Source organism: Sapajus apella, unplaced genomic scaffold, assembly GCF_009761245.1.
Source record: "Sapajus apella isolate SASKATOON/1434 unplaced genomic scaffold, GSC_monkey_1.0 scaffold40, whole genome shotgun sequence".
NCBI lineage: Eukaryota > Metazoa > Chordata > Mammalia > Primates > Cebidae > Sapajus > Sapajus apella.
Window position 1 is genome coordinate 14,539,987 of NW_022436980.1, and position 24,091 is coordinate 14,564,077.

The following is a 24,091-nucleotide window of genomic DNA, read 5'->3' on the forward strand; positions in this document are numbered from 1 at the left end:
CATTGTTACATATTGCCTCTTTTTTAAGGTCTGAAGTTAACATTGCTGGTACATTTTACAGCATGGGCACACAAAATCTTCTTGATCTGAAATTGAAGTAAGTTGAGATGGAAATGATTGAACAGGCTGCTAGTGATAGAGAATGTGCTCACTGCTTGAAGTGTTTCATAACTGTCTCTTTTTGGCATCTGCACCAAAGGCGACGTCATTTGAAACAGCTTTATAGGACTGCCACTTCCCTTCACAAACCTTTACGATTCATCTTCATGTCATTATATATTCAAAAAAGACTTATTATTAAAAACAGTCTGAGGCCATATGAGTACTAATCATGGTTAGAGTGTTTTACTAAGTCATCCTTTTATAATTCCAACTTTAGCTAAAATCTAGCTGTTAATTTAGGATAACAATATCATTATCTGCAACAAAAGACATGTTGTCTTTTATAAGAAGCAAATTTTATACTCACCATAATATTTTATATCATTAAATTATGGAAAGTTGATGAATAACTTCATAATCTTTATGTGTATCTCTTATAGATACATGAGAAAGAATTAGAGAGAGAGGTTAAAAATGTTATGTCAGCATATTGATACCCTTTGGACTGCTGCATAGTCAAACTTTTAATGTGAAGACTTGAATATATTGATTAACTGTTTGTAGAAGTGTTCAATACCAGAGGGTCTCACAGGATGTACAAAGGTGAGAGATCCAGAAGATAAATGTGGTCTCAATGAACTAGAATAACTGTTATAAGCACTGATAACTATATGAAATATTTCTAAAGTTAGGAAGAGTATATAGTACCTAATACATTTTATTTTAAGGGACCCTAATATTCCCACCTCTACAAAAAGTAGCTTTTCTGTCATGCTTAAAGTTTCATATTGGATTTACCACTTTAAGTTAAGGTAGTGATACAATGTCAACTCTAATATATAAAACCAATCAAATTGCGGATGATAGTGCAAGAGCCCATCTGTAGTTGCACCTATTGGTAGGTGGTTCACCCCAACTCCTACTTTCATCCCCACTGCCCAATAGGTACCTCTGCTAAGCCACAGGGTTCTAATGAACTGCATGTGACACTGTCTCCAAAAGACTATGATTATATCTATGTGTTTGATATCAAGAATTATGGTCCAAAACAAGCCTAGTCTCTATTATCCTACTAGAGATATGATCGTTATACTGAGAAATCTTCTGGAAATGGGACACGAATAATGAAGAAAAGTTTGATGAATACTCAGAGAGATGTAAAGAGCAAAAAAAAGGCCACAATTTGAAGATCTACAAAAAGGACATCTGTTTAACATGAGGCTTTGACTGAAGACTAGAATGCCTGGGGAGCAGTTTTGTTACATGTGTTTACCGAGAAAGACAGAAATGCTGCCACTTCCTCCAGGGTCGTCAGTCCTTTCTATAAAGCACAATATGTTCTGCATTTTTATGAATAAAAAGAAAGAAACAACAATTAACATTTATCTAGTGCTTACTATGTGCCTAAAATTGTACCAAGTGATTTACTTAAATTATCTCATTTAGAGTTTGTGACAATAGGGATACTGCTTCTGTCTCCTTTTTGGAGAAAATAAAATTAAGAATGAAAAAAAGATTCTATTTAGGGTTTCCTTAAAAACTTTAGATTCATTCTTCATGACTTAGAGATCCAAGACAATTGTTGCATTCTAATTTTTCTAATATTTCTACTCTGTGCTAATATTTCTTCTCTTACTAGTATTTTCAGCTATTATAGGGAAATATTTGTTGATATGCTTCGGATTTATTTCTATTTAATCTTAGAGAATTTTTTAAAGGGATTTTTTGTTGTTAATTTTTTTTGTTTTATCTCTCTTCATCTTAAGAGAAAACTGGATTTAAACACCAATAGACTGATTTGTGGTTATTGTTACAAAATCTCACCTCTTTTTTCCAAGTCCTTCCCAAACCTAAAGTAACCAAAGATAACCTAACAGCTGTTTTAATATATCTTTGTGGTTTGGTCAAAAGATACAACTATTTTATCTCGATTCATTCTGAAATAAAATAACCAAGGTTCTAGTCTCAATTTACTTACTTACTTGTGGCCAGGTCATTTAACTCCTTTGAGCCTTAGTTTTATCGGGTGTCTTAATTTCTGATAATTGTCCTTATTTTTCTGAAGAAATGGGGCTTGACTTTAAAATGCCATTTAAAATGTCTTAGGCTGGGAGCAGTGGCTCATGTCTATAATCCCAGCACTTTGGGAGGCCAAGGCTGGCAAATCACCTGAGGTCAGGAGCTTGAGACCAGCCTGGTCAACATGACGAAACCCCGTCTCCACTTAAAAATGCAAAAATTTGCCAGGTATGGTGGCAGGCACCTGTAATCCCAGCTACTTGTGAGGCTGAGGCGGGAGATTTTGCTTGAACCAGGATGTGGAGGTTGCAGTGAGCCAAGACTGCACCACTGCACTCCAGCCTGGGTGACAGAGGAGACTTCATCTTAAAAACATATAAATAAATAAATAAAATGTCAAAAAGTTACTTCCAGCATTAAAAGCTGTAATTTTATAATTTCACAGAGTTAACATTAAAAAAATAAATTGATTATAGTAAAAGGTGATTTTAAAACATTACTCTCACCTTATTACTCTCTGATATTCTCTTGCGCCATTCTTTCCGTACTTTTAATCATCTGTGCTGTCAAGGAAAATATAAGAAGTCTGGAATTCGGATTTGAGCTTTTACACTCATTTAGGGTGAAGCATGAGGACATAATGTCAATGAGTGCAGACTTATATAACTATAAAACATGAATAATAATGCCTACTTCCCAGGAGAATTTGAAAGTAAAGTGAAATGAGCATGAGATATTACTTTATAAAATGTAAACTGAAATGTAAATATAAGATTTTATTGCCCCACTTGAAATTACAACTTGACCAATCAACATTTAATTTCCACTTCTGCTGTTATGGGTAATATTAAAATGCAGAATCTCTCTAACCAGCAGCAGCTTGGGGTCAGGAGATTATTTTGAGGTGAGCTCACTTATACAAGAATTGCATAAGCATTGTCACTGTGCAATGGCCATGAGATCACTCAAAGCCATAGAAACATTATTCTTCATGTTTCCTTAAATTCATAAAGTTTAAACTTAGGTCATAGTGAAACTGACATTTTTAAGCTTGCTTGCTCCTTGCATTGAATGCAGGTCTTTGAAAATTAAATGCGTAGCCACTCTTCCTTAGGAGGAAGTTATCTTATCCATACAAAATTCTAAAGTGTGGTGATCCAATACTCATCCAGTTATCTTTGCCACTAAGGACCCAGAGTATTATGGCTCTCAAGAGGACAATACCTAAAATTTCTTATAATTATGTTTTTCATTCTTCACCCAATCTGAATCTCCTATAACTAGAAATAGAAACTACTCAATCCTTCAATTATGAGTAATATGTAAGTAAATTAAAGGAATCAGCATGCAATCTAGAAAAAAAAATTCAAATAGCAGTAAAGGAGGAAAGGAATAAAGAAAAAGTGAAATAATTTGAATACCAGAAATCTTATTCACAGTACATGAAAATCATGGTCAAATGGCTAGCTATATATTATCCTATATGAAGCAAGAACTAAATAAAAATATAGAAGGCAAACTATGGAATTTGGGATTATATACTTACAGAACTTTGGGTACTATTCAATCTAGTTTTAATATTTTTAACTTGAGTTTCAATAGGTGGAACTTGAGGGGTGGGATGAAGTGAAGAAATTAAAACCACATTTGAAACAGGAAAAAAAGAAGCAGTACAAGGAGAAAAGACAAGGTTGGGGAAAAATTAATGTGAGAAATGGAGGTAAAAATGAGAAGAGGTAATTGAAAAGTCTAAAAAGATGTATAAAGGTAACAAAATAGAAAACAAGCAAAAAAAAGAGTCAATATATGAAAAACCTACATTTTCATGTGAAATTTTAGTTGATTTTAGATTTTAGTTTACTAAAGAAGTAAACTGAGATAAATAAATGGCAAATGTTTATACCTCTAGAAAATTTACCCCAAATTAAAGAAGCTTAAGCAACACAAGACATATCACAAGAAAATTGCAATACTTGAAAGATCAATAAAGTATTTGAGTACCAGCCAGACCCCAAATCAAATTCCTTACAACAGGAAAAAAAAAATAGTCTTGCTTCTGATTTCTCTACAGAAACCTTCAACTCATAGAAATGTAGTGGAATGAAACCTACAAAATTTTCAAGGAAAGAATGACCTAAGAATTTTATATTCGGCCTATCTATCATTATATTTATATAGGCAACACATAAGTATTTTTGAACATGCAGAATTCCAGTATATTTTTCTCATAAGCCCTCTTTACTATCCTACTAGAAGACAAATATCAGCCAACCAAGAGAAAACTGAATAAATCATAATAAAATAACTGGTGGTGATTATTGTCCATATTTATCTTGGGACTAACATTTGAAATAATGTAGAAACTAAAGCCTGTAACATAATAAGCAATGCTATATGCTCTGGTAGTACAACTAATAAAAATCGTGTAACAGAATGTGGCAGGGAAAACGTATGGGGAATGGAAGTAAACTAAATTGCTGATTTTCTCAATTTTAAGAGTGGGAGGATTGATCAGACCTATTTTTTAGAAATAAAAATAAATTAGCTGATATAGAAGTATGTTTATGTACACAAAGATAAGCAAACATTAAGAAAAATAATGCACTGACTGAAAGAGGAGGTGGAGGAAAGAGTGAGAAAAGAAAGAAATATGCTAATGCTGTTATTGCTCGCAGAAGGAAATTCATAGATACAGTCCCAAGAAAGAGGAGATTAAAGGTATTCTTTAAAAAAAAAGCGCCGTAACAAAAACTCAAATCATCTTCTTTATTAGAAATACACCGTGAATGTATAGTAGGCATGCGCACCTATGCATGAACTTGTATGTGAAGCCAAGCAAACCAACCACAAAAGATTTTCATAGACATGAAAAGACAATTCATAAAATAATAGAACTTCCAACATGTCTACCATATCGATAAAGTAGATAAACTAAGCTGTTAATTAAAATAAATACTTTCGAATTTAATCTCAAAGTAAAATCCAACTTTATATATTATGCAAGAAATTCCAAATAAACTGACTCAATGTCCACATACAAAAGAGAGACACAATTTTATCAACAAAAAAGAAGAAGTTAAGATCTGAATTTCCAACAAGGTTGAATTTAGGCAAAAAGGTGTTATGTGAAAAATACTAATAAGGGTACTTTATAATGCTAAAGAATACAAATCACGGTAGAGTTATACACCAAATAACACCAAAAAATGTTCAACCACACATGGAAATAATCAAAAGTTGAAAATACCAAATAAAATTTTAATGACAATATCACTGCTGATGGAGACATTTAAAATAAAAGCTTTTTACTTCCTGCATAAGTTAGAAGCTCTATATATTGCATTCATCAGCACTTTTTTGGTTGCAAGAAACAAAAATTCTATTTAAGCAAACTTAGGCTAAAAGCAGCATTCCTTAGAAGACGCACATAACTGTGGCCGGGCTGCATTGAAAACAAGAACCAAAACTGATATGCTGCAAGCAGAAACTTCGTCTCATTGCTGTTTGTCTTCCTTTTCTGCTGAGCACATTCTTCCATGAAGTGGGTAGCCTTACTGGCAGCTACCTAAGGGCCTCACATTTCCTCTAACAGAGAGGAGCTGAATTGCTCTTTTTGATATACTTTAAAATTCCTAAAGAAGAGTACTCAATAGCCCGGCTTTACCAGCGTGCCCTCCATCCTAGGCCAGTCAACTATGGCCAGAGGAGACTGTGGCCTCCTTGGTATAGGTTTCCAAGCGAAAACCATCACTATGAACAGAAGAGTGAGGAGGATTAAAAGGTGCTCTTTCAATTTGTCTATTTGATTCCAGTAATTAGAGCAGGCAGACAACTTCCTAAAAAAGGTAAACATAATTCTGGGCAGAATAAACAACAGGTATATTATGAACCTTTAAAATGCTCATAGCCGACAATATTTATCAGAAGTGAACATTGAAAATAATTTAAATGTTTAACACAAGTAGTATGTCCATCCAATGTCAGTGACACAAATTGCTTATAAAGAGTCCATCATTACAGGAAAAGTATTTTGATATAAAGTTGTTGAAAAATAACAATATAATTTTGAAAATTACTCAATTTGATGCATCAAAAATACTAGAAGATGCATTAAAATCAGTGGTTCGCTTTATGTGTTTTTCTTTTCCTATACTAAATATATAATACTTTTATGACAGAATAAAGAATACTCTTTTTATATTAAAAAAAGTATGTTTACCTTTGCCAATTTTTCCTTCCCTCATGTATTTGGGAGAGGTCTAGTCAAGGTCATGATTATACCATAGGAAAAGATTTTCTCATAAGAGTAATCTAAGAATCATATTATCACAGCAACATGAAAGATATGAAGATGAAAGGACATCCTCTCTGTATTTGTATTTCTATGATATTTTTATGTAGGACCATAATGTGATAATAATTGCAAAGTACATTACTGAAGGATCCAAAGGGTCAGGGGGTAGAGAAGGGCACACATTATCAAAGAGTTATGAGATGGATGCAGATTCCTTAAATCCTAAAAGAAAAGGGTCTTCACTATTCTAAGTAGCTTAAATAAGTAATAAATAGAAATGGTGATATGATTGGAAAATTGAGATTTAAGTGCAGCATGAACAGAGTGCAAGTGCTGTGAATTTAAACACCTTTCTTAGTGTGAAATCTTCTTGTTAAGTGATTCCCTGTTGTGACCTGTACCTTTCATGCTGCTTATTTAATGAGGAAGTCTTCAAAGAGCGTGTGACATCTTTCTTTCTTTCTTTCCTTTTTTTACAGTGTTCTAGAAGAGACGGAGTTTCACTCATGTTACCCAGGCTGGAGTGCAATGGCGCGATCTCGGCTCACCGCAACCTCCGCCTCCTGGGTTCAGGCAATTCTCCTGCCTCAGCCTCCTGAGTAGCTGGGACTACAGGCACGCACCACCATGCCCAGCTAATTTTTTGTATTTTTAGTAGAGACGGGGTTTCACCATGTTGACCAGGATGGTCTTGATCTCTTGACCTCGTGATCCACCCGCCTCGGCCTCCCAAAGTGCTGGGATTACAGGCTTGAGCCACCGTGCCCGGCCTCGTGTGACATCTTTCTAAGACGAATGGCTTAATGCAAAAGTATCCTTTCGGGGTATTTAGTGTGTCTCTTTTAGAATGATTGCTAATTCTTGGACTAATTTCTGGGATCAGCAGGCATATAATTTTGCAGCTAGCACTCTGCAGTTTATCCCTATTTTTTTGATTTCGTTTGGTTTTTTCACCTCTGTCACAGCCTTGACTTGGCACTGGCCAGGGAAACAGGCAGGTACACAAAATATCTCAGCCTCCGGGACAGTGATAACTTGGAAGAAACACACAGGGTGGGCTTATTGAGAAAAGATGTAAAGCAAGAGTTTTAAAACTATTCTAATTTATTCTAACCAGAACCCCAGCAATGTAAACAAAATAATTAAAACAAACAAAAAATCGTACTCAAATAGAAGAGAATGATAGAGCAATGTCTGATCCAGAGAGGCAGCTAAGAAATATTCCAGTCATTCTTTTCCATATTTTTCTAGTAGTAAACACATGTACATAAACATCCCACATATTTGTCCACATATAATTATGGCTGCAGGTAGGTTTGTATGTGTATGCATGTTGTGTGTTTATGTATAAAAGTTCTTCATAATGAGAAAATTGTTTTCCATGTGCAAAGTTTAATATTTTATATGAAAGGACTTCTTTTTTTTTTACTTTCTTCATCCAAAATAAATAGGCAAACACCAAGAACTAGAAGTAAGACTTCTAACTCCTAATTCTCTGTGTTTATATAACAATAAAAATTAGCCTTCTGTCTCTTTGATGAATGTCTTTGACCTTAACCAGCAAGCAAGAATCAATACCTATTTCTGTAGATATTTATTTAAAGATTTGATTAGAAGCAATTAAAAAGGCATAGAACACACCTTTTTATCCACTTTATTCACCCACTGTTCACTTCTCCACTGTAAAAAAAAAAATCTATATTCATTTTTCTTAAAAAAATAACCTACCTATTATCTCTCTTGAGAATTCAAGCCTGCACATTTTTCACTTACCTCATTTTACTAAGGTATATGCAACCACTATAATTAAATGAAATGCTTTACGTGATTATGAACTATTGGTACATTCAATTGAAAGAATAGAGGAACTTAAAATACAGGGTTATATTTATGCTCAAGGTTACCTAGAATTTTTTTTTGGTGTTACTTGTTGTCCCCTGATATTATGCAGGTCACACATACATATGCACATACATGTACCAGATCTTTGCCACCATGAAATACACAAAATTTACAGAAAAAATTTTTTTAAAATTATAGGCAATTAGGCATTATAGCTTTACTGGTCTAAGTTGTCCTAAAGAGAATATTCTCATGGCCTCAGGATCTATAAGTCGGAATAAATCCTTGGGATCCTAGGAGTCCTGAGGATTCCAAAGATGAGGGTGGGGATAGATAGCTGAGAGTTTCTATCTTTACTTGTTTCTCATTTTATTGGTTTTAATATGTATCTCCTAATAAATTTCAGGTAACTAGATGCTATATAACATATATATTTTATTTAATATTTGCAATAGCCATAAAATTTAGCATTATTATTCTCTTTTTTTCAGATGTAGCAATCAAGACAAAGTAAAAAGCCTAAAGTCATAGAGTCAACTGTAGCCAGAGCTTATCTGGGTTCTGCAGCCTTTCATTTGTGTAGATTTAAATTTAGGTTTAAAAAAAAATACAAACAGGTGATAATTTCATGTAACCTTTTTAGGTGATTGCTTGCCTTCCATTTGCGTATTTTTTTCTACATTTTAGGGACATATTTCAGTTATTTATTAGTCAATTTGGTAATCAAAATCAATGATGTTGAGCAAAATCAGGTATCGTTGATTTCAAAATATTTAGAATTAAGATGTGGAGATAAAACATAATTACTTAAAAGTTGAATAATGATATAAAAATAATTCAAAACATTTTTAATGTCAAAGATATTGACTTTGTCATTAATTAGCAAGTTAATTATATGGGTAATTAACGTCATAGGAATTTGACTTTAAAAGACAGAGTCAAGACTTAATATTTCTACTATCTTTATGCAAATTCAATTAATTCATTCATTCAATGTTTTTGCTTGCCCACTATGTTTCAGGAACCTAACATGTGGAGATAGCTATTAATATGACAGGTCCTACCTACAAAGAATTTACAATCTATGAATTTGTCTCTGTGATTTTATGATATAATATGAGAAGTTCCATGATTGCTTTATGTCACCAATCTAGACATGGGAAATTCTGACAACAAAATAGCCATCAATGTTTGTGTACTTATCCAGATGCAATCACCAGCTAAACACCTTTCCATGTAGCACGTTGATTGCCTTTAGCTGAATATTCTTGCATTATCATATTCCAATGTTTTGACTTCTGCTGCTTACTAAGCAGGGAATTTTTCTCCTTCCATCTTTAATAATCAAAATCCTACATGTCCTAAAACAAACAATGTCAACCATCACATAGTAATGTAAACTGTTACAATCTTTCTGGAAAGGTGTTAGTCAACATACTATTCAAGGGCCTAGAGAATGTTTATAAACTTTGACCCACTTTCAGAGATTGTAAGGAAATAAAGAAATGTGTATAAATGTGTGAATCATAATAATATACATCATAGTGAAAAACTGAAAAAACTTGAATACAATGTGAAGATAAATCATCTTACTTTCTAGTACCATTGTCAGTACACTTAGTTTCTTCACTAAGTTAAATTCTATTTTAAGCCATGGCTTAAAATAGAAAGGAAGACAGAAAGAGAAATAATTTAAGTAGTGATGTTCATGCAGCTCAACTCATAGCCTTATACTATGGACTGAACATCTATGTCCCCGCCAAAAGTCATACTTTGAAACCCTAATCCCCAGGATGATGGTATATCAAGATGACACCTTAGGAAGTAATTAGGTCATGAGGTTGGAGGCTTCATGGTGGGACTGGCATTCTTACACAAAGAAACAAAAGAATGCTTGCTTGCTTCCTCTCTCTCTCTTCCTCTTTCTTTCTGCACTTTTGCCCCATGCCACTCCCCACCACCAGGAGAAAACCAGGAAGAGCCCTCACTAGGAAAAAAATCAGCCAGTACCATGACCTTAGACTTCTCAGCCACCAGAACTGTAAGAAATAAATGTCTTCTGTTTAATAAATAAGCCACCCAATCTATGGTATCCTATTGTAGCAGCACAAACTGAGACACTCTTTTATCTATATAAATTTATGTCCCAGAGAAAATGTAATTTGGGAAATAATTTTCTCTCATTTGGTAATCTTCCTCTAAGTCATGAGGTGGGATCTTCTTATCAATGAATGCAGCTTTATGGGCATTATTATATATTTATATATTATAAATTATATTATCTATTTAACCATCGAACTCATCTGGTATTCATTCAAATAAACAGTAATCAGTAATAAATTTTATTTTAGGTGACTTTTGTCTTACTTTTTAAAAATGTATTTATTTAGAGACAGGTTCTCATTCTATCACCCAGGCTGGAATGAAGTGGAGCCATCATAGCTCACTGTAACCTCAAACTCCTGGGCTCGGACAATTCTTTCACTATGACTTTCCAAAGCACTTAGGTTAAGGCATGAGCCACCATGTCCAGACTGTCTTACTTTTTAAGTTGTTGCCTTTACAAATGATACAACACCACAGAACACTAACATGATTAAATAGTATTCAGGCATTAAAATAGTATATTGAGAGAGAAAAAGAATTCATAAAAATATATCAAAGTTTATATATTATTGGGTAAGAAAAGAATTTTCCATATATGAGACTAAGGCAAAAAACCACAGAGGAAATATTTGACTACATAAAAATAAAAGGAAATTATTACATCGAATTACAAAATTTAAAACTATGCAATTAATTGTGAAAATACATGTATATATGATTAAATGGTTATTGTTCCCAAAATATAAAGAGCTTTGACAAGTTAATGAGAAAAATCGTGTACTCTGTTTTAAAAACATGTAAATGATAGGAATAGCCATTCACAAAAACATCTAGACAAATGATTAAAAAACAGAATGTAATTATTATAGTATTACTGATATTTATTTTTAATGAGAAAAGTAAAAATTGTCTATTTTTAAATGATATTACACAATGTTAGTGAAGGTATGTTACAAGTATCACATGCAAACTTGCTGATAGAAATGCAGTTTTTGAGGTCAACTTCTCAAGGACTAGCAAAAGTTTAAAATGTTCATAGGCGTTGATTCAATAATTTCATGACTATGACGATTTGTGCTCAGGAAATAGCATGGACATGCAACAAAGTTTGGCTATTTATCTTTCTATCCTATTGTTGTAATATAAAAAATTTGAGGAGAAGAGGGGAAATTCTAATGTCCAAGAATAGCAGCTTTCCTGTGTAAATGACGTGTCCAAAAGATAGATGAATACATGAACTTTAAAATTCAGTTTGAAAATAGTGTTTAATCTTCTTGTTAAATGAGAAAATATTTTCATAAAATAATTTTTTACTTTAGTTATTTAATGAATCTCTGGTATGTTCCTGACACTTTCCTAGCTGCTGGGGATATACAAGTTAAAGAAAATGAACAAACAAATTTCCGATGTTCACAAAGTTTACATTTCTTATAGGAGAAGACAGGCAATAAATAGTTGCTAGATACAAGACTACAGACTAGATACATAGATGGATAGATAGATAGATAGATAGAGCTAGTTAGGGCAAAAAATAAAAGCAGAGTAAGACAGATTCGAGTAAGTGGAGGATATAGGAATTGGGAAGCCCTCTGTTGTTTGTTTTTGTTGGAGAGTGGTGCAGGAGCTTAGTGTGCTCCAGGAACAGCACAAGTAGGCAGCCAACGGTAGGGTGAGAGAGCACATCCAGTTGTGATGCAGGATTTTTCGCTCCTTAGTTCAGCTAAAATCTAGATTCTTATCTCACGATCAGGAAAAATTAGGCAAGCAAACACATTGAAAGGTGAGGAGACCAGAATATCAGCAAAAAAAAAGAAAAGGGGGTCCTGCCAACAGGTTTCCACCTCACAGGTTCAATACCAAGCCAACACACAAGAGCTGAAGAGGCCAGGCTCCTCCCCCACTGCATAAGGTGGGAATCTCCTATGGCTCCACCTCATTCTCCCAGTACACGGGTGGGCCCTTAGGATGAGCCACTCCACATTGACTTATTTCCCTTACTGTGCATGTGTTAGATATGGAATTTTTCACCATGGGCATGCTTAGGCAAGTTCCCTGTTCACAATAACCCAGGTGACATTTGGCTGTCTCCGGTCTCTATCATTTGGGACTTCTAGACCTTGGTAACTTTTAATTTTTCTGTCACTAGAAGCAAATGGAAAATTATGAGAAGACAGTAAAATGATTAGCTTTGTTTTTAAAATGGTCAGATCTCCAATTTTTGTTTTAGACAGAGTCTTGCTCTGTAGCTCAGGCTGGAGTACAGGGGCATGATCTCGGCTCACTGCAACCTCTGCCTCCCCGGCTCAAGTGATTCTCGTGCCTCAGCCCCGCAAATAGTTGGGACTATAGGTGTGTGCCACCACACCTGGCTATGTTTTGTATTCTTAGTAGAGATGAGCCTTTGCCATGTTGCCCAGGCTGGTGTTGAACTTCTGAGCTCAGGTGACCCTCCCAAAGTGCTGGGCTTATAGGTGTGAGCCACAGCACCCAGGCCTCATCTCTCATGTAAAAAGCCAGTCAACAGATGATGGTGGCTTCCCATGGTGGTATCAGTGGAGGGATGAGAAGTAGATATGTTCTGGCAGATTTTAAAATAAACTCCTACAAGACTCCATATGTAACTATGCATTCAGATAAAACATAAAGAAAGGAGTCAAGAATATAGCTAAGGTTTTTGGACTGAAGAAACTGAAGGATAGAAAAGCATTTAATAAATTTATAGAGATGGGCAAGAGACAAGACATATACATATATATATATATATATCTTGTCAATTTATTAAATATGTTGTATATTCATGTTTGTGTATATGGAAATATATCTTATGCAAAAAGCCCTGGTTATATACCAGCCTTGATTATATCTACTGTTATAATTGCTTGCAGTGACTTATAGAACTCCTGACCACAGGGACTATGCTTTATTCATTGGAGGTGAGGACAGAGGTGAAATGTTGGCAGGGGAGTGGGTTGAGATCATAGTAAGTTTAATAGATCACTTCTAAGTTCTTTGACTTTTCTTCTCAAAGAGAAGGGATGATTTTCCTCTCAAAGAGAAGGGAAGAGGGATTTGAGCATAAGTAAAATGGTTTAGTTTGCACTTTAAAAGGAGTGCTCTTCTGCCTTATCCAAAATAGATTATAAAGGACAATGTAGAATCAGGGAGACCAGTTCAGAAGCTATTACACTGATCAGGAGGAGAAATGATTGTCATTGGAATGAAGGTGACAGCGGTAATGAGATTCTGGTTATGTTTTGATGGTCAGACAAATAAGATATTCTCAAAGTTTTCCCATGGAGCATGAGAAGAAAGGAAAAGTTAATTTATGACTCAGTTCTTTGTTGGATTAATTGGAAAAATGACTCAAATTTTTGGTCAATATTTGGAAAAATAAAGTTTCATTTACTGAGATTGGAAAGGCTAAAGAAAAAGCAGGTTTATGACTGAGATAGAGACCATCACAGATTTGTATTTTAATATGTTAAGTCTAAAATACCAACTGGACAGCAAAATAAGGATGTTAAGTAAGCAGTTAAGACATACAATTCTGGGGTTCAGATGAGAGGTCCAAGTAAAATAATTAGTTGGATGTTGTAAAACATAGATGGTATTCAAAGCCAAGGAAGGAGGTATTCTGAGGATTGAGTCAGGAGCATTCCAAGGTAAATAGTTCAGCGATGAGGAAGGAAACCAGGAAGAAAGGTCCAGAAGAAATGATCAACAAGGGAGAAGGAAATCTAGGAAAATGTGCAATGTTATGGAAGCCAAGAGAAGAAAGTTTCAGGGTGAGTGAGTGATCTGCTTCGTGTAATGTTTTAATTGGGCTATGTAAGATTGGAAACAGACCATAGAATACAGCAATATGGTAGTTAATAGGGACCCTTAGAGAAGCTGCTGAGGTGGATTGTTGGAGGCAAAAGCTGTTAGGATGGGTTTAAAAGGGAATGCGGATGTTCTCTAGGATAATTGATCTGTCCTTTTCAAAAATGTAATATGAGAGGCAGATTTGGTAAAGAAAATCTGATGATGCTGGATCAAAAAGAAACATTTCTATGTCTTTTACTATACAGATCATGAGTGGGACAATGGGTGAAATCTGAATGAGATATTTAGATTAGATCATAATAATTTTATTGATACCAGCTTTTTATAATTGTACTGTGGCATGGAAAAGAAGGCCTTTGTTTAAAAAAAAATACATGCCAAAATTTCTGTAAAAAGCATCATTTCAGCAACTTTCTCCCAAACGGTTCAGAGATACAGAAAGTTAATGTGGTCAGATACCACATTACCATTACTCTTTTAGTATTACTTAAGAAATCTGATGAAAATTGTTTGTCCTACATTTTCAACCTTTTTATAAGAATAAAATTATAAATAAAGTAAAAAATTAAGATACTAAAAAGAAAGAGATACAGAGGATGGGGGGGTATATATGAAGGGAGAAAGACTCAGTAGACTGACTTGGGTGCATCTCCTTTTCCCTTTCATAACTTTCCTGCTAGCTATTTTCTAACATAGTGAGCAGTCTCTTCAATGTATTTCTTTCTCTAGCTATACCAGTGGGTGTCTCTCTCTCTCTCTCTCTGTCTCTCTATCTGTTTTAACAATTTTTTTCTATTCCTTCTATTTTGAAAGTACTGTAATGCTAAAGTATTAATACTTTAGAGTATTTACTGTGTGTAAAAAACCTAATTTCTCCTGTATTTTCTGAGCCAGCATGATTCCTATGTTTTAATTCTTTAAATTATTTTCTTAATCTTTTTAGTTTAAAATTAACTTATTGAATATTTCTCTTCTTCAATCTAAAAGCGTAATCTATAATTACGCTCATCATTACTTTGTATCTGCCCATTAAAAAAAAAAACCCTCATCATTCTGTTATTGAGGCCATTCTCAGTGTTGCTGAAATCTAAATTCGTGGTCAGAACTCATGAAATGAACAGATCCAAAGCCAGCTAAGTAAATCTCTATATGAAGAGGGTTCCTAGGTCTGTAGATAAGCCACTGGAATCTAAGAGTTTATAATTATTGCAGTTGCCCCTCTGAGCCCTGAAAATATAGGTATGGTGTTGGAGAAAGTCAAGCATTTGTAATTAGAAGAAAAAGAGAATCAGGAGTTCTCTAAAGGAAGCTGGGTACCCTTCTAAAAGATTAGGTTTAGTCTATTAACTAACTTTGATAGTTTCCAAGCAGGAGACTAGTTTCAAATCTGAGTCATAGAAAAATAATTCTGGTGACAGTGTGAAGAATAGCTTGGAAGAGAAATTTTAGGACAGAGACATTCACTGGAATTTTAATGCAGACAATGAGGTATAGTTCATATGAGAGAAAATGGGATCTGGGGTGGTAAGAAAATGGAGCACACAGAAATGGGTGACTTTGATCCATGAGAGTAGATAACAAATGATTGTTCTTCACAATAGAATAAACACCGAACTTCATTTCATTAGTTTGCTAATGCCTTTCCCCTGCTGCATACATTAGCGCTGCTGCCTATTTATTTACGACAATGTATGCACACGGGCAAACCGATACCCCATTCCTGTCTCACTTAGAAGTGATCCCTAATCTTGTTTCCCCTGTCAATCAGAAACTTCTCCCAGAACTTAGTCCTATAGCATGAAACCCTTCTATACTTAAGCTCTCAATCTCAGGCCTGTCAAAAATTTCACTTCCCATAGAACTCCTTCAGCTTGAGAGATAGCATGAATCTGGAATGAAAGCTAGAAAGATCTCATACCTCCTGGTATAGAAGTAGAAATAGCATAATCAAAACTGAGTCAAAATCTCAGCTCTACCATTTACTCAATGAAGTTAAACTACATCTATTAGCTTCAGTCTTTTTTCTGCAATATGGTGCACCTAATGGATAACTGAGAGGCTTATTGAGAAGATTAAACGAGATAATTTGTAAAATACTCAGAATAATAAATAGCACACAAAAACCACTCAATAAGTGTTAGCCGGATATAATAATAGTAGGAACAGTAGTCATATTTATGTTAGCACTCTTGTTATCCATTGTTACCATGTATATTTAGAAATGGGGTTTTATCACTATACTGAGAACTCATGCCATGGCAATAGGAAATTTGATGAAAGCAATAATAATAGTTAATTTTGTAATGACTAGACCTCTCTTTACTGAGAACATGGATGGCTTAACTCATTAGCAAAATACCACATTCTTGTATTTGCAGGGGAGGAAAAACTTTTCTTGTACCTGCTTAGATCCCACGGTTGGGTCTGATAATTAAACTAAAAAAAAAAGAGATTAACAGAGAAAAGCATACAAATTTTATTTGATGTTAGTATTTTTACATATATACAGAAGCCTATATAAGAAATGAAGAGCCAAAGAAGCAGGTAGGCCTTAAAGCTTATACAAGCTTCTAACAGAGAATGACAATCTGTGGATATGTGAGAGGACGAAGTGAGAATGAGTTTGGATTAGAGGTGGTAATTGTAGGAAAGTGACTAGCAAATATCTGAGGAAAGCTAACAAATCATACGAGTTGTTTTAGTAGGTTTGTTCATATCAAACCTACTAAATAAGGTTTAAGGTGAGTAGATTGTTTCCCTCCTGGTACCTGACACTGTTCTCATGAGTAATTTTATGCTGTGCCTTTAGGCAGAAGTGGAAAGCTCAGAGAGCTGTTTTGTATCTACTGTTTCTCAGTTGCCTTCAGCTCAAAATAATCAACATGCCAAAGTAATGTATTATGGGGTGGCATGTTCTGATACCTTTCATGTTAACTGGATAAAATTAGAAGAAAAATAAGTATAATAAAAGAAAGATAACGTATAAGATGCTTAAAATTTACTATTATACTTGAGTAGGGTTTTCTACTTTGCTGTTATTTCTTTTTTTTATTATTACACTTAACCCTATACTGATAACAGCCTTACTTCATATTTGTGAATCCTGGAGTAATAAACTAACTCATCAGGTTAGAGACTAAGGTATTGGCAACACCTCAGGCCAAGCCTGGATCAGAAAAAAGCTTTCACGAAGATGATTTAAGATTCTGAAACAAAAAAATCTGAATCCCCTTTCTACCAGTTCCATTCCTCTCCCACTATACTAACATAAATTCAATCACAGCTTTTCTTTTTTTTTCAGTTTGATGTGGCTAATTTATTTGTGCTGTTTATGTTTCTTACCTGATCTTTTTTTTTTTAATTTCACTTTAGGTTTTGGGGTACATGTGAAGAACATGTAAGATTGTTGCATAGGGACACACAAGGCAGTGTGGTTTGCTGCCCTCCTCCCATCACCTATATCTGGCATTTCTCCCATGTTATTCCTCCCCAACTCCTCACTCCCCAATCCCTTCCCTAGTTCCCCCCGCCAAGGATCCCAGTGTGTGACGCTCCCCTCCCTGTGTCTATGTGTTCTCATTGTTCAACACCTGCCTATGAGTGAGAACATGTGGTGTTTTATTTTCTACTTGTGTCAGTTTGCTGCGAATGATGGTTTCCAGGCTCATCCATGTCCCTACAAAGGACACAAACTCATTGTTTTTGATGGCTGCATAATATTCCATGGTGTATATGTGCCACATTTTCCCTGTCCAGTCTATCATCAATGGGCATTTGGGTTGGTTCCAAGTCTTTGCTATTGTAAACAGTGCTGCAATGAACGTTCGTGTGCAAGTGTCCTTATAATAGAATGATTTACAATCCTTTGGATATATACCCAGTAATGGGATTGCTGGGTCAAATGGAATTTCTATTTCCAGGTCCTTGAGGAATCGCCACACTGTCTTCCACAATGGTTGAACTAATACAATTTTTCTTAACTACATGAACCCTGTGGTTCATGTAGCTTATCTTTGTGATCTTTACTATCTAATCTTAAACATGGATTAATTTGTTTCAACATCTCAGCACTCCATTCCAAATCTCAAACCTCCTTAATTTATATATATATATATATATGTATATATGTACTATGTATATATTATATACATATATATTCATTTCACTTTCTATTCTGTCTTCACAACAGATATCCAAGTACTGGATATGTGAGAGTGTGTGTGTGTGTGTGTGTGTGTGTGTGTGTGTGTGTGTGTTTCTTTTAAGTAGGCAATCTAACTCAACTAACTAGAATAAACGAGCAAAGGAAATGCAAACGGATGGTACTTCAAAGCATTCTGCTTTAACAAGCCTCTTCTCAGAGAATGAAAGAAGAAATATATTAAAAATTCCTTCAACTGATAAGCAAATTCAGCAAAGTTTCAGGATACAAAATCAATATACAAAAATCACTAGCATTCCTATACACCAACAAAATTCCAGCCAAGAGCCAAACCAGGAATGCAATCCCATTCACAATTGGCATGAAAATATTAAAATATCTTGGAATACAGCTAACCAGGGAGGTGAAGGATCTCTACCAGGAGAACTATAAATTGCTGCTCAAAAAAATCAGAGATGACACAAAAAAAATGGAAAAATATTCCATGCTCATGGATAGGAAGAATCAATATCATTAAAATGGTCATACTGCTCAAAGCAGTTGACAGATTCAATGCTATTCCTATCAAACTACCAATGACGTTCTTCACAGAACTAGTAAAAACAATCTTAAAAGTCATGTAGAATCAACAAAAGAGCCTGAAAAGAGATGTAAGCAAAAACAGCAAACCTGGAAGCATTATACTACTGACTTTAAAATATGCTACAAGGCTACAATAACCAAAAGAGCATGGTCCTGGTACAAAAACAAACATAGACCAATGGAACAGAATAGAGGGCCCAGAAACAAGGCCACATGCCTACAACCATCTGATCTTTAACAAAGTGGACAAAATCAAGCAATGGGGAAAGGACTCCTGATTCAATAAATGGTGCTGAGATAACGTGGCTAGCCATATGCAGAAGACTGAAATGAGACGCCTTTCTTACACCATATGCAAAAATCAACTGAAGATGGATTAAAGACAAGTTAAACCCCAAACTGTAAAAATCATGAAAGACAACCTAGGCAACACCATTCTGAACATAAGAACAGGCAGATTTCATGATGAAGACACAAAAGCCAATCCCAACACAAATAAAACTCGATAAATGGTTTCTAATTAAACTTAAGAGCTTCTGCATAGCAAAAGAAACTATTAATAAACACCCTAAAGAATGGGAGAAAATTTTTGCAAAGTATGCATCTGACAAAGGTCTAACATCCAGCATCTATAAGAAAGTTAAACAAATTTACAAAAAGAAAACAAACCCATTAAAAAGTGGGCTAATGGCATGAACAGACACTTTTCAAAAGAAGACATATATGAGACCAATAATAAGCATATGAAAACAAACTCATTATTACTGATCATTAGAGAAATGTGATCAAAGCCACAAAAAGATATTATCTCACAACTGATTCACTATTATTAAAAAGTCAAAAAATAATAAATGCTGGCAAGGTTGTGGACAAAAAGGAATGCTTATACACTATTGGTGGGAGTGTAAATTAGTTCAACCATTGTGAAAAGCAGTGTGGTGATTCTTCAAAGAACAATCCAATTACTGGATATATCCACACAGGAATATAAATCATTCTATCATAAAGACAAATGCACACACATGTTAATTGCAACACTATTTTCAATAGCAAAGACATGGAATCAGCCTAAATGGTAGACTGCATAAGAATCAACCATCAATGCTAGACTGCATAAAGAAAATATGGTACATTTATACCATGGAATACTATGCAGCCATAAAAAATAAGATCATGTCTTTTTCAGGAACATGAATGGAGCTAGAGGCCATTATCCTTTATAAACTAATGCAGGAACAGAATGCCAAATACCACATGTTCTCACTTATAAATGGAAACTAAATGATGAGAACTCATGGACACGAAGATGGAAACAACAGAAATTGGGGCCTACTTAAGGATGAAGATGGGAGGAGGGAGATAATTGGAAAAAAATAACTATTGGGTACTAGACTTAGTACCTGGGTGATGAAATAACCTGTTCAACAAACCCCTATGATGTGAATTTATCTATAACAAACCGACACATGTACCACTGAACCTAAAATAAAAGTTTTAAAAAAGAAAAGTTACCTGCCCCTCTCTGAGTTCACTGCTATTTTAATTATAGAATTCTTTGTAGTTATTAAGATTTTAAGTCAACAAACAAGCATTTTCATTTCCAAAAAAGAAGGCTGAAAAGAATTAGTCTGCTTTTAAAGGAAAGTCTAGCTGTTCTACAGAAGTGCAGCTTTTTCATTAGTCTTAACAAGGCCAGATTCAGGTAAATTCCATGCTGGTACTGCCAGCAATGTGGTCCAATGAAGAGGGTTATATCTGGAAACAGACTCACTAACTTGGGAGGGGTTGGATTATGAGGAAAAAATAAGTAAGTTACCCTCGGAAGAACAGTTTTTGCTACCTTGAAAACAGTTGTACCAGGTCATCTATCTTGTGAGGAAGTCATGAAATAAAAGATCAAGCTATAGTCTCTTCTAAAAGCAGTTTGATTTGCTGGTTATCATCATTTTAGGAGAATGCCCCTAATGTGATATATGGTACAGTTCTAATCCCAAAGGGAAAGAATGATGCCAGTCTTTTTGGGATGAGTGGTTAGAATTCTGGAACTTCAGCAAAATCAACCTATGAACATAAATTTAAAAAATACATATATTCAAAGTAATGAAGACCACAACACAAGAACAAGATGCTATAAAAAAAAAAAGGAATAATTCAGAGAACACAGAAAGAGATTCTAGGAATTAAGCATTTGGTAAATGAATAAAAGGCCAAGGTTGGAAAATAATGGTGAAAAAAAGTTGCCAGAGAGAAGGATAAGAGTACAAGAAAAAAAAAAAAAAACAAAACAGGATAGAAAAGGTTTTAAAAAATTAATTCATCACATCTTAACATCCAAATAAGAGTTTCAAAGCAGACAGAATCAAAGAGAAAATTATCAAAAGAAGACATCAGGAAAATTTCCCAGAACTGTTTAGCATGTGCTCTGAATGAAAGCATACACCAAGTTACCATACAATGAATGAACACCAATGACAAAGAGAAGATTTAAAAAGCTTTTACACTGAGAACCAAAATGGAATTTATATAAGAATGCGACAATTTGAATAAAGTTAACATCACAATGGTAATACTGGAAGTGAGAAGATATTGCTATGATTGCTTCAAAATTTTGAGGAGAAAATGATTTTCAGCTTAGAATTCTAATCTCAGCTAAATCATCAGTTAAGTATAGATGAAATATTTACTGATACATAAGCTTTTTTAAAAAGATAAACAAAAAAACTTTCCAGATATTTTTTCTCAGGAAGTTAGTGGCAGATCTGCTATATCAAAACTAGGGCATAAGCAAAGAAAAAAGGAAGACATTTCTTTCAGGAAATGAGGTGAAGTGATGCACAGATCGCACCAGGCAGACAAAAGTCACTTAGTCCAGGTTAAAGCAGTCACAGGATTTAGCAGATAGTTCTTCAAACAGAAGAAACTATTGAAAACCTAATATATGTAAGTATTTTGAGAGAATATTTAAACAAATTGGAGGAGAGTTTCAGCCTGAATTAGTGACTACTACATTAAAAACTAAAGAAGCAGAAACATGGCAAGTATTAAAGAACATATTGTGTTCCGTGGCTTAATTATATTTCATAATCAATATTATAGAAACACTCCTACTGACCTACTCCCAAATTAACATACAGCTGTCTTCAAAGGATAGAAAGATTAAGGGTGTTTCTATGTGGTGGTGGGAGCAGAGTGGTGGAAGAGGTAATGAAGGGTGAAAGATAGCTATTTCCTAACAGGAAGTAGTTTTCTGTTTCTGTGTATGAAATTACCACACATCGGCTACTTTCGCATAACTTACCAAATGTCTCAAGAAAAATACCATAACACCCATTTATTATAGTTTAGTTTCTGCCAGAAGTCAGAAACTAAGCTGGGACCTCTGCTTAGAGTATCACAAAGCTGCGATCAAGATATTGACTGTGCTGTATTCTCATCTGAAGAATGAGAATGGAAGGATCCACTTCTAAGATCTCTTAAGTTGTTGACAGAATTTATTATGTTGTTGCAGCTGCAGAATTCAAGACAGCTTTATTTTTTTAATGCAGCATGCATGCACATAACACACACACACACACGCACGCACGCACGCACGCACACGGAGAGATAGAAGTGCTCCAGTCACTTGCTTCTACACTTTCTTTTCAAAATCTTTTCTGATAAGGCCAGGCCCACCTAGGACAATCTTCCTTTTAGATAACAAAGACAACTCAAGAAGAGCTTTAATTGCGTCTGCAAAATCCCGTCACTTTGGCCATCTAATGTAACAAGCGCACAGGAGTGATGCTCCATAAACCTTGCCAAATTCTGTTGGTTAGAAGCAAGTTCCACATCCCTCCCAACTCAAAAGGAAAGGGATCACACAAAGGTACAGATGCTTGGGGGCAGGAATCATGAGTGCCATGTAGGAATTCTTCCTCCTACAGTAAGTAATTGCTAAAACTATAAAATCAAAAGTCAATATAGTTGTGTGAGTGTTTCAATATGGAGGTAATATCTAAAGAATCAGCTAAAATGTATGAAAGTAGTTGTGGATATAGAGATGTACACAGAACAAGGTTAATTAATTTTGTAATTATTTGGCTCTTTACACTATGTGCATGCCTATGTTGTTTCATTTTAACTGGATTTTATCATCAAATAATTGTAATGTGGTACTTGTATAGAAGATGCTTAAACTTTTCTCAAATAATAAAAAGGAATGAGAGCAAAAATAAAAAGGTGGGGGAGGCTGGAAAGCAATTCCTTTGAAAAGATATGGGAGTTTTTGTTGACTGTAAACTCCAAATAAGTCAGTAATGATGTATTGTTGCTATAAAATATTAGATACAATCTCAGGCTTCCATTCATAAAAATATGAATAAATGGGAAAAATAATTGTCCTACATTATCTTTCACTGAAAATTCCATATTTGAGATTGTATTCATTTCTAGGTCCCTAATTTAATTCTATTTTTCTGTTACTGTAACATTGATGGTTTATTTTTCTTAGGGAATCGATATGTGGTCTCCATAAAAAATGTTAGAAAATAGTAAAAAGGGGAAAATATGCAAACGATACTTGAAAACAAATGTCACAAACATTTCGGTGCTGATCTTTTAAGCTCTTTTCTCCATGTAGATGTATGTATATTGTATACATATACAATATACATAGTTTGGATGCTGCTTTTTTAACTTAGCATATTTTATAATATTTCTATTTCCAGACATGATAAAGAAACATGGACCAAAAAACTGTCATTTTTAAAACAACTAAAAACCAGACAACATATATGCAACAACAGTCATGATTTTGATGTCAGGCAAGAAGAAACAGTGATCCATGAGAGATAGGAAACAAACAGGAAACAAACATACAAGCCCTGTGATTGACGATCCTGCTGAGTAGAGAAAAGTTCAAAGCCACAGAACAAGGAAGAGGAACTCAGGAAGAACCTGGTGATTCTTTGAATGGAACTGAGAGTTCTTTCTATGAATCAGAGAAGCACAGACAGCTGGAACTTTGCGGGCAGGATTTTAGAGAAGCGTTCTTGAGAAAGGAGAATGACATATAAAGAGAACTCTGGTGATTTTCAGAGGGGCTGCTCCTAGAATATTCGGCTGAATACAAAACTGTGAGTCGCAGAAAGCTCTAGGACTAGGTGTCTTTGTTCATAATG

The 24,091-nt window shown here is 34.6% G+C and overlaps 1 long non-coding RNA gene across 1 annotated transcript; it reads left to right on the forward strand.

Moving 5' to 3' along the window:
• Positions 1 to 1,672: 1,672 nt before the first annotated feature.
• LOC116565348 lies at positions 1,673 to 19,225 on the forward strand. The gene is made up of 3 exons (XR_004275400.1): positions 1,673 to 1,683; positions 13,029 to 13,033; positions 19,006 to 19,225. It is a non-coding gene; the product is annotated as an uncharacterized LOC116565348 (long non-coding RNA).
• Positions 19,226 to 24,091: the final 4,866 nt, after the last annotated feature.